General features: G+C 44.2%; 1 protein-coding gene across 2 annotated transcripts in view; it reads left to right on the top strand.

Moving 5' to 3' along the window:
- Positions 1–242: 242 nt before the first annotated feature.
- epb41l3a (erythrocyte membrane protein band 4.1-like 3a) overlaps positions 243–20,000 on the top strand; it is an 88,922-nt gene continuing 69,164 nt past the window's right edge. The window contains exons 1-2 of one of the 2 annotated variants that reach the window (XM_052115025.1): positions 243–913; positions 7,258–7,388. The gene's annotated coding sequence lies outside the window, so the exon portion shown is untranslated. The remainder of the gene's footprint in view (positions 914–7,257; positions 7,389–20,000) is intronic. The other variant, XM_052115026.1, reaches the window with a different exon arrangement.

Below are 20,000 nucleotides of genomic sequence, written 5' to 3'. Positions count from 1 at the left end.
GACGATCATCCTGACAGACAGCCGCGTCACCCAATCACGTTCTGCTTTAGTGATGCTCATTAGCATAAGTGGGTGTGGTCATGCGTGCTGCGGAACATCAGTCAGGAGCGGTTTAATCTTCATCTCCGCTCTGGATGCTTTAATCAGGATTATTTCAAACGCTTTGAACAACAGAACGAGTACAAGTGAACAGTGAAACACAAAGGGTAAGATTGATAACATTAGATAAAGACAGATAATAACATTTGTATTACAGTCTGTGTTAATGCTGCTCGTGTTTAAGATTTTCCGTTAACTGTGACTGAAATACGTTACTGTGTTTGGCGCGAAATGTCTGCTTTTGTTAATGTTGTTATTCCCCATATATCCATGTTTAAATATTCCAAACTCAAATTGACAGTGTTGTGAAGTGCTGCTTGAGAGGACTTTAATCCTCAGATAAAGTGAAGATAGAGAATCTGTGTTAGTTATGTTCAAACCGGGTCAATATTGTCTTTAAAGTGTTTTATAAATGATCTTATAAATATGTTTCTGGAGTTAACCTGACTCCGTTCTGCAGACTGTGATATGTTAGATGGTTATTTATATCTGTAACTGAATCCATGAGTATATTGAATGACAGATTCCGTCCACACTGGAATGTTGTGCGCGTGCTCGAGACCACAGATGGTCCTGCGCGCTCCCCGAGCGTCTCCAGAACGCGCACAGCGTTCCAGTGTGAACCCGAGTCACTCCGAATCCAGTGAGAACAGCAGTGTGTGTATGTTGTGTTGTTTGGGGTGTGTTATCTGGTGTATATGTGTTCTGTGCTGTTAAATGTCTGTTTTCTCTGCCATCTGGACCGAATCTGAACCGTCTCATCATTATAAACATGATGCTGGACTTCTTCAACTGGATCTGCTGGATCTTAATGGTGAGTTTTAATGTTTTACTCTTTAATTGGTGTTTAAACTCACAGCTGATGTATGGTTCTTCTCACTCAAACTTTCACAACAGTCACCAAAGACAGACAGACAGACAGATAGATAGATAGATAGATAGATAGACAGACAGAACAACAGACAGACAGACAGATAGATAGATAGATAGATAGACAGACAGACAGATAGATAGACAGACAGAACAACAGACAGACAGACAGATAGACAGAACAACAGACAGACAGACAGATGGATAGATAGATAGATAGATAGATAGACAGACAGAACAACAGACAGACAGACAGATAGATAGATAGATAGATAGACAGACAGACAGATAGATAGACAGACAGAACAACAGACAGACAGACAGATAGACAGAACAACAGACAGACAGACAGATGGATAGATAGATAGACAGACAGACAGACAGATAGATTGATAGACAGAACGACAGACAGACAGATAGATAGATAAATAGATAGATAGACAGACAGAACAACAGATAGACAGACAGATAGACAGAACGACAGATAGATAGATAGATAGACAGATAGACAGACAGATAGATTGATAGACAGAACGACAGACAGACAGATAGACAGAACAACAGACAGACAGACAGATAGATAGATAGATAGATAGATAGATAGACAGAACAACAGACAGATAGATAGATAGATAGATAGATAGATAGATAGATAGATAGATAGATAGATAGATAGACAGAATAACAGACAGACAGATAGATAGATAGAAAGATAGATAGACAGACAGACAGATAGATTGATAGACAGAACAACAGACAGACAGATAGATAGACAGAACAACAGACAGATAGATAGATAGACAGAACAACAGACAGACAGACAGATAGATTGATAGACAGAACAACAGACAGACAGACAGATAGACAGAACAACAGACTGACAGACAGACAGATAGATAGATAGATAGCTAGATAGACAGAACAACAGACAGACAGCTAGATTGATAGACAGAACAACAGACAGACAGACAGATAGATAGATAGACAGAACAACAAACAGATAGATAGATAGACAGACAGACAGATAGATAGATAGATAGATAGATAGATAGATAGACAGACAGATAGATGGATAGACAGATAGATAGATAGATAGATAGATAGATAGATAGATAGATAGATAGATAGATAGACAGAACAACAGACAGACAGACAGATAGATTGATAGACAGACAGACAGATAGCCAGATAGACGGATAGATAGACAGAACAACAGACAGATAGATAGATAGATAGATAGAAAGATAGATAGATAGATAGATAGATAGATAGATAGATTGACAGAACGACAGATAGACAGACAGCTAGATAGATAGACAGAACAACAGATAGATAGATAGATAGATAGACAGATAGATTGATAGACAGACAGACAGACAGATAGATAGATAGATAGATAGATAGATAGATAGAACAACAGACAGACAGACAGATAGATTGATAGACAGACAGACAGACAGATAGATAGACAGACAGACAGACAGACAGACAGATAGATAGATAGATAGATAGATAGATAGATAGATAGATAGATAGATAGATAGATAGATAGATAGAACAACAGACAGACAGACAGATAGATTGATAGACAGACAGACAGACAGATAGATAGACAGACAGACATACAGATGATAGATAGATAGATAGACAGAACAACAGACAGACAGATCGATAGATAGATAGACAGACAGACAGACAGATAGATAGAGACAGACAGACAGACAGATAGATAGACAGACAGACAGATATATAGATAGATAGATAGACAGACAGACAGACAGACATACAGATAGATAGATAGATAGATAGATAGATAGATAGATAGATAGATAGATAGATAGATAGACAGACAACAGACAGACAGATAGATAGATAGACAGACAGATAGATAGACAGATAGATAGAGACAGACAGATAGATAGATAGACAGACAGACAGACAGATAGCCAGATGGACAGACAGATAGCCAGACAGACAGACAGATAGATAGAGATAGACAGACAAGACAGATAGATAGACAGACAGACAGACATACAGATAGATAGATAGATAGATAGATAGATAGATAGATAGATAGATAGACAGACAGACAGACATATAGATAGACAGACAGATAGATAGATAGACAGACAGATAGATAGAGATAGACAGACAGACAGATAGATAGACAGACAGACATACAGATAGATAGATAGACAGACAGAACAACAAACAGACAGATAGATAGATAGATAGACAGACAGATAGATAGAGATAGACAGACAGAACAACAAACAGACAGACAGACAGATAGATAGACAGACAGACATACAGATAGATAGATAGACAGAACAACAGACAGACAGACAGATAGATAGATAGATAGACAGACAGACAGATAGATAGACAGACAGATAGATAGAGATAGACAGACAGACAGATAGATAGACAGACAGATAGGTAGAGATAGACAGACATACAGATAGATAGAGATAGACAGACAGACAGATAGATAGACAGACAGATAGATAGAGATAGACAGACAGATAGTCAGACAGACAGACAGACAGACAGATAGATAGAGATAGATAGACAGAACAACAAACAGACAGACATACAGATAGATAGATAGACAGAACAACAGACAGACAGACAGATAGATAGATAGATAGACAGACAGACAGATAGATAGACAGACAGATAGATAGAGATAGACAGACAGACAGATAGATAGACAGACAGATAGGTAGAGATAGACAGACATACAGATAGATAGAGATAGACAGACAGACAGATAGATAGACATACAGATAGATAGAGATAGACAGACAGACAGATAGATAGACAGACAGATAGATAGAGATAGACAGACAGACAGACAGATAGTCAGACAGACAGACAGACAGATAGATGTTGCAGTATAAACATCTGAACTGTTGGTGCCGTGTGTCCTGATTTTAACCTCTTTGGCTTATATTTAATCTTCTGAACTGCTCTGGATTAAACGGCACAAACATTGCAAAGCGATTAAAAACAGAAATCATTCTGCAAATCTCTGCTAACCTCCTCGTTTAACCAGCACGACTGTGAATCTGTAAACATGTTGTTGGTTTATTAAAGGAATATTCCGGTCCAATACAAGTTCAGCTCAATCAACAGCATTTGTGCCATAATGTTGATTAGCACAAAACATTCATTTCGACTCCTTTTATTTGAAAAACATTACGCCACAAATGCTGTCAACTGAGCTGAACTTGTATTAAACCCGGAATATTCCTTGAACATCAAAAGGTTCGTTCTCTCTGAATTGTAAGTTCAGATGAATCCATCTCCTCATGACGCTCTTCTCTTGTTTGGAGCTGAAACACGAGCGCTGCAGATCATCAATATTGATCGTCTGTTATGATAGTTTATCCAGACGGAACATGGAGAACTCCATTATGCCGATGGCTCCACTGAACTCAATGGAAGTTTCTGGAAGTCTTGATTTATCGAAGTGTCTGAATGTGATCCAGAGAGAATATTCAGCATGCTGGGAAGTTTTGCATTACCAGTGAAAGTGTTGGTTTGTTGTGATATCTGGAGAAATAGGGCAGAATGGAGAAATTCTGTGTAACCGTCAGGGACTTTACAGCAATTAAACCGGATCTAATGTTCAATAAATATGTGTACAAACCACACATGACAATAGCTGATACTCTGAACTAAATCACAGGTGTTCTTCTTTAATCCCGAAATGTTTACTGATTGAAAAATGATTACATCCCCATAAATATCAACTTTCAGAAACTTGAGGGGAAAACATTTAAACACTGCACAAGTGCATTACAGGGAATAGCACGATTAAATATAGTCAGTAAATCACAGATAAATTATTCAACATTATCTTTAGTTGGTTTCTGTTCCATTGGCACATTAAAATATATTTCACAAATTAAGCCAATTGAAAAAAGATTTACATATTTCCATCCAATAAAATGGTTTACTCTTGAATAAAATGCAGACAGACAGATAGATAGATAGATAGACAGACAGATAGACAGACAGATCAACAGACAGACAGATAGATAGACAGACAGATAGATAGAGATAGACAGACAGATAGATAGATAGACAGACATACAGATAGACAGACAGATAGATCGACAAACAGATAGACAGACATACAGATAGATAGACAGACAGATAGATCGACAGACAGATAGACAGACATACAGATAGATAGACAGACAGATAGATCAACAGACAGACATACAGACAGATAGACAGACATACAGATAGACAAACAGATAGAAAGACAGATAGATCAACAGACAGACAGATAGATAGATAGACAGACAGATAGACTGACAGACAGATATACGGACATACAGATAGATAGACAGACAGATAGATAGACAGATAGATAGATAGACAGACAGATAGACAGACAGACAGATATACGGACATACAGATAGATAGACAGACAGATAGATAGACAGACAGATAGACAGACATACAGATAGATAGACAGACAGACATACAGATAGACAGACAGACAGACATACAGACAGATAGACAGACAGACAGATATACGGACATACAGATAGCTAGACAGACAGATAGATAGACAGACAGATATACGGACATACAGATAGATAGACAGACAGATAGATAGACAGACAGATAGACAGACATACAGATAGATAGACAGACAGATATACGGACATACAGATAGATAGACAGGCAGACAGATATACGGACATACAGATAGCTAGACAGACAGATAGATAGACAGACAGATATACGGACATACAGATAGATAGACAGACAGATAGATAGACAGACAGATAGACAGACATACAGATAGATAGACAGACAGACAGACATACAGATAGACAGACAGACAGACATACAGACAGATAGACAGACAGACAGATATACGGACATACAGATAGCTAGACAGACAGATAGATAGACAGACAGATATACGGACATACAGATAGATAGACAGACAGATAGATAGACAGACAGATAGACAGACATACAGATAGATAGACAGACAGATAGACAGACATACAGATAGACAGACAGACAGATAGATCAACAGACAGACAGATATATAGACAGACAGACAGACAAACAGATAGATAGACAGACAGACATACAGATAGACAGACAGACAGATATACGGACATACAGATAGATAGACAGACAGATAGATAGACAGACAGATAGATAGACAGACAGACATACAGATAGACAGACAGACAGATATACGGACATACAGATAGATAGATAGACAGACAGATAGACAGACATACAGATAGATAGACAGACAGACAGACATACAGATAGACAGACAAACAGATAGACAGACAGACAGATAGATCAACAGAGAGACAGATATATAGACAGACAGACAAACAGATAGATAGATAGACAGACATACAGATAGATAGACAGACAGATAGATCAACAGACAGACAGATAGATAGATAGACAGACAGATATACGGACATACAGATAGATAGACAGACAGATAGATAGACAGACAGATAGACAGACATACAGATAGATAGACAGACAGACAGACATACAGATAGACAGACAGACAGACATACAGATAGACAGACAAACAGATAGACAGACAGACATACAGATAGATAGACAGACAGATAGATAGACAGATAGACGGACATACAGATAGATAGACAGACAGATAGATAGATAGATAGACAGACAGATATACGGACATACAGATAGATAGACAGACAGATAGATAGACAGACAGATAGACAGACATACAGATAGATAGACAGACAGACAGACATACAGATAGACAGACAGACAGACATACAGATAGACAGACAAACAGATAGACAGACAGACATACAGATAGATAGACAGACAGATAGATAGACAGATAGACGGACATACAGATAGATAGACAGACAGACAGATAGATAGACAGACAGACAGATAGATAGACAGACAGACAGATAGACGGACATACAGATAGATAGACAGACAGACAGACATACAGATAGACAGACAGACAAACAGATAGACATACAGATAGATAGACAGACAGACAGATAGACAGACAGACATACGTGTCTCAGTGTCATATTCCCGTGACACAACAAACATTGCACAAGATCTTCTGCAGTAATATCCATCAAATGAATAAATCACTGCTGTGATGGGATTTTCCTTTGGGTTGCTTTCAACAATGAGTTCAGTAGAATTTTGAGGATGTTCTTGCTTAGGAATGTAAATCTCCTACTCTAACAAATGGATCTTTAATCTGTTTGGATATATGAAAAGCACCTCTGCTCTTCCTGAACGTCCCAGAGCAGTCAGTGGCCCAAAGAGTCATGACCAGACTGCCTTAAAACCCAGGATTATTACCAGAACACCTGAGACTCTGACCCAGACCCATTCCAGACCACTTAAAGGTAAAGAGTGTCATTGCTGTGCCATTAGCATCAACAAATGGAATTGAACTGTTTTCAAATGCATACCTGCCCTTTCTTCCATTGGTCAGGCAAACAGATAGTCCCGCCCTAAACTCATGGCATTAGTTGAGTCAGAAGTTGACACGTCGGACCATTCAAACAAAAACATTGATCATTAATCGAACCACAAATGACTAATAGTTGTCTCTGCATATTAAGCTGGAACACAAGAAAGTATTTTAATTAGGGCTGTTGATTTAACATATTAATTTAGCGCATTTAATTATCTAAAAAATAACTTAAAATAATTCATAACTTAAAGATACTTTAATAATGCCCCCTATCGGGGTCTGGGTATCTCAGTGAGTATTGATGCTGACTATCACCGCTGGAGTCGCGAGTTTGAATCCAGGGTGTGCTGAGTGAATCCAGTCAGGTCTCCTTAGCAACCAAATTGGCCCAGTTGCTAAGGAGGGTAGAGTCACATGGGGTAACCTCCTCGTGGTCGCTATAATGTGGTTCTCGCTCTCGGTGGGTAAAGCGCTACGTCTCCATGGTAATGTGCACAACCAGTCACGTGATAAGATGCGCGGATTGACGGTCTCAGACGTGGAGGCAACTGAGATTCGTCCTCACGCACAAGACAAGTTTCAAACGACGTTTAACTGGACACCGCATGCGTTTGTGTCACTAGAGACGCTGAAAACTAGTGAGATGCGACCCAACCAAAACAAAATGAGACCAACTATTAAAAATGGACAGTTTGTTGATTTGTCTGTTTAAAATCAGATGGTTGTAATCGAGAGTCTCTGTGGGCAAATCTGCACTCATCACTGTGTGAAGACATCTACAATCTGTCTGTGTCTCTCTTTCTTCTTGCGGTCTCTGGTTGTTTGTTTCTCTGTGGATGTTCAGTCAGGTCGCAGCTGTGCTCTGTTAGCGTGGGAGACATCTGGACTCTCCACCTTAATAATTGAGAAGGTTTCCTGTCTCGTTGGAGTCTTAAGAAGATAAAACGTCCTCATCTAAACTCGTCTGGTCTCTTGTAGTCTCCCGAGGGAAATGTGCAGCTGTGTTCAAGAGTCCCGTCTGGATAGTGCAGCAAATAATGAGCAGAATGTGTCTCATCTTCTTAAAGGAATGTCCCGTGCTCAAAACAAGTCAAGCTTTATTGTTAGCATGTGTGTCATGCTGTCGATTAGCACAGAAAGCACCTTTGACTTGTGTCTCAGTGCACACAAACATCAGTTGTGTACTGGAGTTTAAAAGCATGAATGTGACGTTCATGTTTTTTGTTATAGCACTTACATACTGTAATTACATAATACATTTGTTTATTTCGCTAAGCCAAGTCTAATTAGTCCTTTAGTGGTGGTACAACTCTTCTAGGTGAATGAACATCTGGTTGTGTTAGGGGCTGTTCACACCAAATGCATTTTTACATGTGCTTAACTGTTGCATCTCGCTGTATATTCAGCATCATGTGCAGGAGCGCTGTGTTTTGGACAGCTTATTAAAAACGAGGGCTGTGAATCGATACATTTTTACTAATTAATCACACAGATTTCTGTGATTTACCACGATTAATCGTGGTACATAGTACATTAAAACAAACATTAAAGGCTGACCGGAGATGGCGGTGCGACAGAGAGCGAGATTTACAGGCAGCTGTGGGTTTGACTCTCATTAGAGATGTCTCCTAGCAACCCAACTGATAAACAATGGTGCAGCACTGTGTCTCCTAGCAACCCAACTGATAAACAATGGTGCAGCGCTGTGTCTCCTAGCAACCCAACTGATAAACAATGGTGCAGCGCTGTGTCTCCTAGCAACCCAACTGATAAACAATGCTGCAGCACTGTGTCTCCTAGCAACCCAACTGATAAACAATGCTGCAGTCTGCGCATGTCGTCCTCCAGAGGAGAGGAGCGGCTGTCGTCCTCCAGAGGGGAGGAGCGGCTGTCGTCCTCTAGAGGTGAGAGCGGCTGTCGTCCTCCAGAGGAGAGGAGCGGCTGTCGTCCTCCAGAGGGGAGGAGCGGCTGTCGTCCTCCAGAGGTGAGAGCGGCTGTCGTCCTCCAGAGGAGAGGAGCGGCTGTCGTCCTCCAGAGGGGAGGAGCTGCTGTCGTCCTCCAGAGGAGAGGAGCGGCTGTCGTCCTCCAGAGGAGAGGAGCGACTGTCGTCCTCCAGAGGGGAGGAGCGGCTGTCGTCCTCCAGAGGGGAGGAGCGGCTGTCGTCCTCCAGAGGGGAGGAGCGGCTGTCGTCCTCCAGAGGAGAGGAGGGGCTGTCGTCCTCCAGGGGAGAGGAGGGGCTGTCGTCCTTCAGGGGAGAGGAGCGGCTGTCGTCCTCCAGAGGGGAGAAGCGGCTGTCGTCCTCCAGGGGAGAGGAGGGGCTGTCATCCTCCAGGGGAGAGGAGCCGCTATCGTCCTCCAGAGGAGAGGAGCGGCTGTCGTCCTCCAGAGGAGAGGAGCGGCTATCGTCCTCCAGAGGGGAGGAGTGGCTGTTGTCCTCCAGAGGAGAGGAGCGGCTGTCGTCCTCCAGAGGAGAGGAGGGGCTATCGTCCTCCAGGGGAGAGGAGCGGCTGTCGTCCTCCAGAGGGGAGGAGCGGCTGTCGTCCTCCAGAGGAGAGGAGGGGCTGTCGTCCACCAGGGGAGAGGAGCGGCTATCGTCCTCCAGAGGAGAGGAGCGGCTGTCGTCCTCCAGGGGAGAGGAGGGGCTGTCGTCCTCCAGGGGAGAGGAGCGGCTATCGTCCTCCAGAGGTGAGAGTGGCTGTCGTCCTCCAGAGGGGAGGAGCGGCTGTCGTCCTCCAGAGGTGAGAGCGGCTATCGTCCTCCAGAGGTGAGAGTGGCTGTCGTCCTCCAGAGGTGAGAGCGGCTGTCGTCCTCCAGAGGGGAGGAGCGGCTGTCGTCCTCCAGAGGTGAGAGCGGCTGTCGTCCTCCAGAGGAGAGGAGCGGCTGTCGTCCTCCAGAGGGGAGGAGCGGCTGTCGTCCTCCAGAGGAGAGGAGCGGCTGTCGTCCTCCAGAGGAGAGGAGCGGCTGTCGTCCTCCAGAGGGGAGGAGCGGCTGTCGTCCTCCAGAGGAGAGGAGCGGCTGTCGTCCTCCAGAGGGGAGGAGCGGCTGTCGTCCTCCAGAGGAGAGGAGGGGCTGTCGTCCTCCAGGGGAGAGGAGGGGCTGTCGTCCTCCAGGGGAGAGGAGCGGCTGTCGTCCTCCAGAGGGGAGAAGCGGCTGTCGTCCTCCAGAGGAGAGGAGGGGCTGTCGTCCTCCAGGGGAGAGGAGCGGCTCTCGTCCTCCAGAGGGGAGGAGCGGCTGTCGTCCTCCAGAGGAGAGGAGGGGCTGTCGTCCACCAGGGTAGAGGAGCGGCTGTCGTCCTCCAGAGGAGAGGAGCGGCTGTCGTCCTCCAGAGGGGAGGAGCGGCTGTCGTCCTCCAGAGGGGAGGAGCGGCTGTCGTCCTCCAGAGGGGAGGAGCGGCTGTCGTCCTCCAGAGGAGAGGAGGGGCTGTCGTCCTCCAGAGGAGAGGAGGGGCTGTCGTCCTCCAGAGGGGAGAAGCGGCTGTCGTCCTCCAGGGGAGAGGAGCGGCTATCGTCCTCCAGAGGAGAGGAGCGCCTGTCGTCCTCCAGGGGAGAGGAGCGGCTATCGTCCTCCAGAGGGGAGAAGTGGCTGTTGTCCTCCAGAGGAGAGGAGGGGCTGTCGTCCTCCAGGGGAGAGGAGTGGCTGTCGTCCTCCAGGGGAGAGGAGCGGCTGTCGTCCTCCAGAGGGGAGAAGCGGCTGTCGTCCTCCAGGGGAGAAGAGGGGCTGACATCCTCCAGGGGAGAGGAGCCGCTATCGTCCTCCAGAGGAGAGGAGCGGCTGTCGTCCTCCAGGGGAGAGGAGCGGCTGTCGTCCTCCAGAGGGGAGGAGTGGCTGTCGTCCTCCAGAGGGGAGGAGTGGCTGTTGTCCTCCAGAGGAGAGGAGCGGCTGTCGTCCTCCAGAGGGGAGGAGTGGCTGTTGTCCTCCAGGGGAGAGGAGCGGCTGTCGTCCTCCAGAGGAGAGGAGGGGCTGTCGTCCTCCAGGGGAGAGGAGCGGCTGTCGTCCTCCAGAGGGGAGGAGCGGCTGTCGTCCTCCAGAGGAGAGGAGGGGCTGTCGTCCACCAGGGGAGAGGAGCGGCTGTCGTCCTCCAGAGGAGAGGAGCGGCTGTCGTCCTCCAGGGGAGAGGAGGGGCTGTCGTCCTCCAGGGGAGAGGAGCGGCTGTCGTCCTCCAGAGGTGAGAGTGGCTGTCGTCCTCCAGATGGGAGGAGCGGCTGTCGTCCTCCAGAGGTGAGAGCGGCTGTCGTCCTCCAGAGGGGATTTGCGGCTGTCGTCCTCCAGAGGAGAGGAGCGGCTGTCGTCCTCCAGAGGGGAGGAGCGGCTGTCGTCCTCCAGAGGAGAGGAGCGGCTGTCGTCCTCCAGAGGAGAGGAGCGGCTGTCGTCCTCCAGAGGAGAGGAGCGGCTGTCGTCCACCAGGGGAGAGGAGCGGCTGTCGTCTTCCAGAGGGGAGGAGCGGCTGTCGTCCTCCAGAGGAGAGGAGCGGCTGTCGTCCTCCAGAGGGGAGAAGCGGCTCTCGTCCTCCAGAGGAGAGGAGGGGCTGTCGTCCTCCAGGGGAGAGGAGCTGCTCAGTCCTCCAGAGGAGAGGAGCGTGCTGTCATCCTCCAGAGGAGAGGAGGGCTGTAGTCCACCAGGGAGAGGAGCTGCTGTACAGATCCTGCCAGAGGAGAGGAGCTGACTGTCAGTTCCTCCAGAGGGTAGAAAGTGCTATTGATCCTCCAGAGGCAGAGATGTGGGCTTGACATGTCACATCCAGTGGACACCTCCTGCCTTATAATGTTCTTATACATGAACAGACAAACAAAAATTCAGAAATACCAGGAGAAACCTTAACATATTCCACAGTTAATTTCATCTGGTAAGAAAAAACATAATAATAATAATAATATTTGTATTATAATAATACTAATTATTATTATTAGGCAATTATTATGAAATGGCATATACCACTTTAGTTTTTATTAATAAAAACTATAAATGCAAGATAAACACTTAAAAATGGGCGTTTTGATGCACTTCCTGTTTAAGCCCCGCCCACATCCTGTTCTGTCCGAATACAGAGACTGATACAGATCATTTTGTCATAGGAACTATACAGATACAAATACAGATAATGGCTCTGCTGCACACCCCTAATATATATATATATATATACACAATATGTGCAAGGTCAAAACATCATATTTATTGATGTAATACATGGATTTGTACATTCAAAAATTGACTACAATTATAACAAAAACTAATGATAAAATGTTTCAAAGGTTTTTTTATGACCTAGTTAGAAGGTCCCTTCTATGCTTAGTGGCATTAGCAGAGAGATCATTTATTTAATATTTGAGCAAAATGAGTATTAGAATTGAAATATACCCAAACTAATTGAAATCCTATTGCATTGAGAACCTGTGAATATCTGCATTAATTCTCAGTCCTAATGTAAACACTTATAATGTTTAAGTGTTCTGGCTGTACTTTTGAAACCCCGGAAAATTGCTTTAACATTATAGTCAACATGAAGCTGTGTTCACAACCCAATTTCCCTCTTTAATGTGATATAATTTAGAGTGAAACTGGATATTCAAAGTGATAAATGTAGGATGGACTTGACTTTCTCCATGTGGAATTGATTAGATGCTGTAAAGTGTCCCTAAATAACAGGTACATGAAAAAATATAGCTGCTAGCAGCAATTAACGGGGTTCAAGCTGTTTAAGGCCTTTAAGCACATGCGTAAAAAGGTGTCTGTTTTATTTAGCAAGCATGTACCCATCTAGATAATAGATGGAAAAGACCATTTACAGCCAATACAGGTAATTTACTAAGGAAATATATGTTTTGAAAAGGTTTTTAACAGTTATAGCGCCACCTGTTGTCCAATCTCCATAAACGTTTGTACACTTCTTTATAATTATATGTTGCATGTGTTCACCAACATTCGTGAAGTTTTGACTTTTCGTTTAGGATTTATAGACTTTTGAGTATATTTTGCCACGCCCATTTTCTAGATGACCCTGTTCTAGATATCCAAAGGGTAAAGCACATTATTTTGATAACTATTGACCTAGCGAGTCCAGAGAATTGTACCGCATTAGTTTGATTGAGTTTGAGCTAAAAAGATCAGACTAGTTCTCAAAAGTATGTTTTTTACATAATGGTGAATGTTTAATGAATGATTTGATTGACAGCAGTGCTACTTGAGGCAAAGTGGTGCAGAATGAGGAGATCTAACATATGATATGCATATTGTGTCTATGTGTGAAAGTCAGCGTGATTACTGAGGCGTAAAACTCGTTAGCGCCACTCGTGTCCGATTTCTTTCAAATTTCTCACAGACGTCTGGGAACAGGAGTCAAACAAGCCCACCGAGTTTTGTGCCGATCGGCCTCCGTTAACCTTGTCTAATAGGTGCTCAAATTTCATTGGCCGATGGCGGCCGTGTTTTTTGAGATATGCCAATGTCCTCATAGACAGTCATGGCACCTTGGACAAAGACACTGCATGCCAATTTTCAAATCAATCAACGGTTGTGTAGTTACAGCCAATTTCAGGTTGTTTGGTACTATAGCGCCACCATGTGGTAAAACTGCGCCAAATGTTCTGGGCGACCAAAGATTGACCTCTTACATACGCATGCCAAGTGTGGTGAAGATATCTCATTTCCTTCAAGAGTTATAGCTATTTACGTAAAATTGGCCACTCCTACTTCTGATGTTGTCGCATACTGTAGCCATCTCGAGTCGAAAGTTCAAACTTTTTTCAATAACTTTTGATAATGAGACTCTAAAATCATTTGGCACTGGTTTGGTCCCCTAGGACTAGTTTGTAAAAGTAGGTTTTATGAAAAATCCAAGATGGAGGACGGTCTAGGAGTTGTGAGCAGTTACACGTTTTTGATCGCTGTAGCGCCCCCTATTGACCGATTTGGCCGAGTCCGTGTTTCCGAGTAGCGAGCAATACTACTACCATCTGACCAAGTTTCAAGTCTCTAGTCCTTACGGTATGCTCTGCCCGATCAGTTTTATGGCGGAATAATAATAATAATAACAAAAACAATAGGTTTCTAGCACTGCGGTTTATTCTAGTCCAGCTCCAGTGCAGCTCAAACATCACTGAATCTCAGGCGGAAAACAGAAACGTGTGCAGAATACAGCGCCCGCAAACACATCAATTACAGCCGTGAGTGTGTGTGTTTTGTTTGCAGAGTTGAGATGAAACCCTGCAGGCTAATAGAAAATGCATGATGGGTTATTCGACATTTACAGTGAATTAATAAATCACTGCGCATCTGAAAACCAGATTGAGCTCCTCGAACCGGGATTAAAGTCCATCTGAGGATTGTCAACGCTCATTCTGATTATACAAATGCACTTTAGTTTATATCCTGATCATATATACTACTTCATCTGAAATCATCCTTTGCTCAAAAGCACATGCCTTCATGTGAATAAAGTCACCACTCAATCCGTGTTTCCCTCAAGCAGAACACAAATGCAGTTTCCTGATGCGTTTAGAGCAGAAACACAGATTAGAGCATTTGCAGATTGTCAGTAATCCGTCTGAAATCACATTTGATCTCCGTGTTGGTGTGTTTGCTGGAATGATGGTCACTGCAGCCTGAATCACATCAGTACAAACATGCTAAACTTTATAGTGTAAGGAATCGTCTTACGGTTTACGTACAGTATGAGCTGAATATTTACAGAAGCCTCTGACCAGGAGTAACGGTTGGAATAAAAAAACTAATTGAATGACATCAATATCTCATGTTTTGCATGACAGTCTTTTTTTGTTTTTATTTATTTTCTCCCCAATGTGGAACGCCCAATTCCCAATGTGCTCTAAGTCCTCATGGTGGCGTAGTGACTCGCCTCAATACGGGTGGCGGAGGACGAATCTTATCTTGTGACTTTGTTGAGCGCGTTACCGCGGAGACGAAGCGCGTGTGAAGGCTTCACGCTATTCTCCGTGGCATCCACGCACAACTCACCACACGCCACACGAGAGCGAGAACCACATTATAGTGACCACGAGGAGGTTACTCCATGTGACTCTACCCTCCCTAGCAACCGGGCCAATTTGGTTGCTAAGGAGATCTGGCTGGAGACACTCAGCACACCCTGGATTCAATCTCGCTACTCCAGGTGTGATAGTCATCGTCAGCGAGACACTCAGACCCCCTGCATGACAGACTTTAATCTTTTAGACATATAGGATGATGTCCGTTTCCACTCGTTTACATTTATGAGAGAGAACTTCTTAGAGGCTCTTCAGCGTGAAACCGATCTAAACAGTGCATCTTCCGCTGTGCGTCCAGCGGCGTTACAGGCATGCCAATGAAATCACGTTTCTGGAAATCTGTGATCAGATCTCACGTGGCTTTTTGCCGTGACCTTTTCCCGCTACGTTACACAGTGTTGCAGGAGACATGCTGGCATTGCCAGAGTGTTTATATGAACAAATGTCTCCTGATAATGGTTACAGTGTGTCCTGAACGTCTTCCTGTGTCATAATGTAACTCTCATGACGATTGAGAGTTTTCTCACATTCTCATTCTAGTCCATGTCGATAGATGTGTGAGGTCAGCAGATCTCCGAGCACTCCGAGTACAATCTGTATTATGTGTCGAGTTAATTCTACATTGCTCTGTCGTAAATATTACTCCGTGTGGAGGTTCAGTGTTCATGTGGTCTGCTCTTGATTAGCTCGGTCTGTGTATGCATGACAGTCAGACTCAACATTAAGAGCTGCTGTTTGTAACTCAAACTGCTCCTCTCTCAGATGACGAATGAGACGTCAAACCTCAGCTGAGACAGACTTGTGCTGTAGTTTAAATGCTCCACATGCTGGTCATCTAAAGGCGTCATATCTTTATATTCAGGGTGTAATATGTCCTACATTATTGTGGCAGGGCGGAGAGCGGTTGATCCGGCTAATCAAGCCTCAGAGAGGGATAAAGCCCGACCGAGACGACAGTGCGGGAGAGAGAGAGTTGCAGGCAGCTGTCCGACACCTTTATGCGTGTGTCTTTTTGTTTCAGTTTTATATTAAACTTATTTATATCGTCAAGCCGGTTCTCGCCGCCTCCTTTCCATTAATCCCTTTACACTGGTGCCGAAATCCGGGAAGGAGGAGCGATGCGCCGAAGTAGAGTTCTCGCCGCTACCATCGGAGTAGCCGCGGCCATCCGCCGGAGGACGGAGAAGCTCGGTCGCCGACCGCAAGAGGAGGACGGGCTCCCAACCAACCGCCTTGAGTGGTTACCGCTGCCAGGGGCGGGGGAGACCCCTACCGTCCACCGAAAACACGGCGGGGCGTTCCGTCTGCCAGGGGCCGGAGGTCTGCTTCCGATCCGTCCGGGGAGGCGGGCAGTCGTCCATTAGAGGGTGGAAGAGTGGCCGAGGACCAAGATGCGGCGTATCGGAGAACCGGCGAGTACGTGAAGAGGAACTGTTATCTTAAGTCACAGAGACGAAGAACACAAACAGACTTTAGCGGGTTTATTTGTATATGCTAGTCTACCATTGGTTGAAACTCAAGTGGTTGGTCAGTCGGATGTTGACGTGTCAAACCACTGAAACTTGATTGTTTACACTACCAATGGATTACTGATGACTCTGAACATGAAACTGACACACCAGAATGTATTTTAACATCCAGACAAATAACACGTTATCCTAGTGTGTTGTCTAATTGACAGTCATTGCAACTGTGTGTTTGTTTGTGTTCATTTGGTTTCTTTTATTTGAGCATTTTTAGAAGCTCTTGAGTTTGAGACGCTCCTGATTACACACTGATTGACCCGCACGGCATCACCAAACCAGCCGAGCAGCAAATGAGTTTGCTCTCTTTGACTCCTCAAGTCTCTCTCTCTCTCTCTCTCTCGGTATATAATTACTGCATGAAGATCCGTTAATGAAGCAGAACCTGAAGACAACAGGAGCCAATCACAGTGACAGCTGAGAGGTTTGACTGACAGCTGAGCTGAACTCAACCCAGATTAACGCTCTCATTGGTTTGTGTTCAGTTAAAAAGATGCTGGTTTGTGTCTTAGCAGCGGGACGTGTCCTGTGTCCTTGGGGCAGATGCATGATGGGAAGTCACTTAGCTAATACCAGATCACAGCCAGAGCGCAGACGGCACGACTCGTCTGCATACACAGCAGACAGAGAGACAGTTGAACATTAAAGGATGAGAGGGAACAGTCTGATCTTTAATTTAGCAATTTGGGAACTCTGTATTTCATATTGTAATGTGACTGTTCTTTGGAGCAAGTAAAGAAAGACACAAATATATATAAATAGCTAATTTACACGTACACCAGAAAGACTGCTGAAGACACTAAATCGGCGTGCACCATGTAATGAGTTGCGCTCAGGGCTGGACTGGTAATCTGGTATACCGGGCATTTTCCCGGTGGGCCGATGCACTTTGGGGCCGATCAGGGGCGGACTGGCCATCGGGAGAACCGAGCGGGAAGGTGGGTCGGCCACGAAACGGGCCGAATGTTATGTGATAAGCAAAAATGAGCCGCCGCGTTATGCAGAACGGATCACAAAAACACCGCCACGATATGCAGAAAAGGACAGTGAACACCCCCCAAATCCCCCAGTCTACAACTCTTGGCTCAATCCATCCCAGATAGTGTGTGACATCTACCGGGCTTCCAACACAGACACTTATCATTATTCTGGGAGATTTTAATAAAGCCACAAGAAGGTTAACAAGACACAGCTGGGATCAATGAAGGGAACACAGAGAACAGAGACACAACAAAAACCAAAATCAATATTCAAACTAAAAGTCTTAATTCTTCTAGTGACCTCTAATGGCTGCTAGGGAGAATGTCCCAAGTGTTACAGGCACGTTTAACTCATCAAAACCTCCATCTAATATTCACCTTAAAAACCTCGTCTGATCACGACACTAGTTCACTCGCTTTTGGCGCCCCCCGCTGGACATTTCACTGGGAAACTGTAATAAAGTTTGGGCAAAAATGCTTCCACGGTCACGTAATGTTCATGAGATCAGGCTGAAAACAATATGCCCTCCTATAGGTAATAAATACCCCTGAGGGTAAATATCACCCAATGTATGATACCTCATACCACATATATTAAATATTATCTGCTCTGCCTTTCGGATTCATTTACTTCGTGACATGTTAAGCATGCTTTACTCAAATTAAAATAACAAGCTACTTTGGTGTATTTTTTTGTTTTGCATTTTGGCCACAAATTGCACTTATAAGATCATATAAATATAGTGAAGATAATATTTTGGTTATAATTATCATATGTGTTGTTTGGTGCTGGTGTGTGTTATAAATATTGTGGGGTGTAAATTTGTGATGAGTCAGTGTGCGTGTGTGTGCGCGCGCGTGTGTGTGTGTGTGAGATGCGCAGTACGGGGAGTGTGTCTGCAGTCAGTCGGTCAGCGCACCGGAGCAGCAGCACCGTCAGATCCGGTAAAACAGACATTATTTCAACATTGCATCTCGCGTCTGTGTTTATTACAATGTAATTACAGCAGTATTACACATCTGTCGAAAGCAGCTGCATTTATACTGTACAATGTGTGTGTATACGCGTGTGTCCTTCAGTAGCTGTGTTGTGTACGGGAGCCGGTGTGGAAGAATATGAGTTTTATGCTGTGTGGAATTTGATTGACAGTCAATATGTCAACACACGCGGTCGCGTTAATGAAACGATGCACAAACAGAGACGTAGAAAGCGCGTTTCACGCTATTTTAATTCGCTTCCTGCGTCTGTTTTTGCGCATCGGCTCATTAACGTGACGTCACTGTGTGTGATCTTTGAGGCAGATGCATTAGTGTGTTTTTGTCTGGTTTAATGATCATAAACGGTGAGTTTATGAAGTTCGCCGGGACCGGTCTCGTTTTAGTGCTTCTGCATTGCGGTGGGTGTGGCCTGCGCGTGCACGCTCCCGCGTCATATTTCCCTTAGAGGAGTTTCCTGTAGAATCAAGCAGGAACATTATTTATTTATCTGCCGGGATGTTAAAGGTGGCATTTCATATTCTAAATGTCATTGCAGTGGATGCAAACTATAAAAGCAAGTGCCATTTGTTTGAAAGAAAGATCTGGCGAAAGAAACATTTTGGTTTGAAATGACAAAACAGCAGTTCTAGTGTTGAAAATTAAATTAATGTAACTGATAAATGAACGTGAGAAGAACTGACTCGAGGAGTTAATTAAAATGCATTGTGCAAAAATTACACAAAAGTAATGTTAGATTTGAAAAAAAGCACTCACGTGCACAAGTGTGACTCCTCTGAATACTTTAGGACATTTTAAACAATGACATTAAAGGAGACTTAAAGGGACAGTGCACCCAAAAATGAAAATGTACTCACCCTCGTGCCATCCCAGATGAGTGACTTTCTTTCTTCAGAACACAAGACAAATATTTCTGCCCTGTAGGTCCATACAATGCAAGTGAATGGTGACCAGAACTTTGAAGCTCCAAAAGCTCATAAATGTAGCATATAAGTAATCAATAAGACTCCAGTGGTTCATTTGTGTTCTGTAGAAAGAAAGT

Source organism: Xyrauchen texanus, chromosome 42 (genome assembly GCF_025860055.1).
Source record: "Xyrauchen texanus isolate HMW12.3.18 chromosome 42, RBS_HiC_50CHRs, whole genome shotgun sequence".
NCBI classification, from domain to species: domain Eukaryota; kingdom Metazoa; phylum Chordata; class Actinopteri; order Cypriniformes; family Catostomidae; genus Xyrauchen; species Xyrauchen texanus.
The sequence above is the reverse complement of the archived record's forward strand: the minus strand, read 5'-3'. Positions and strand labels throughout refer to the sequence as shown.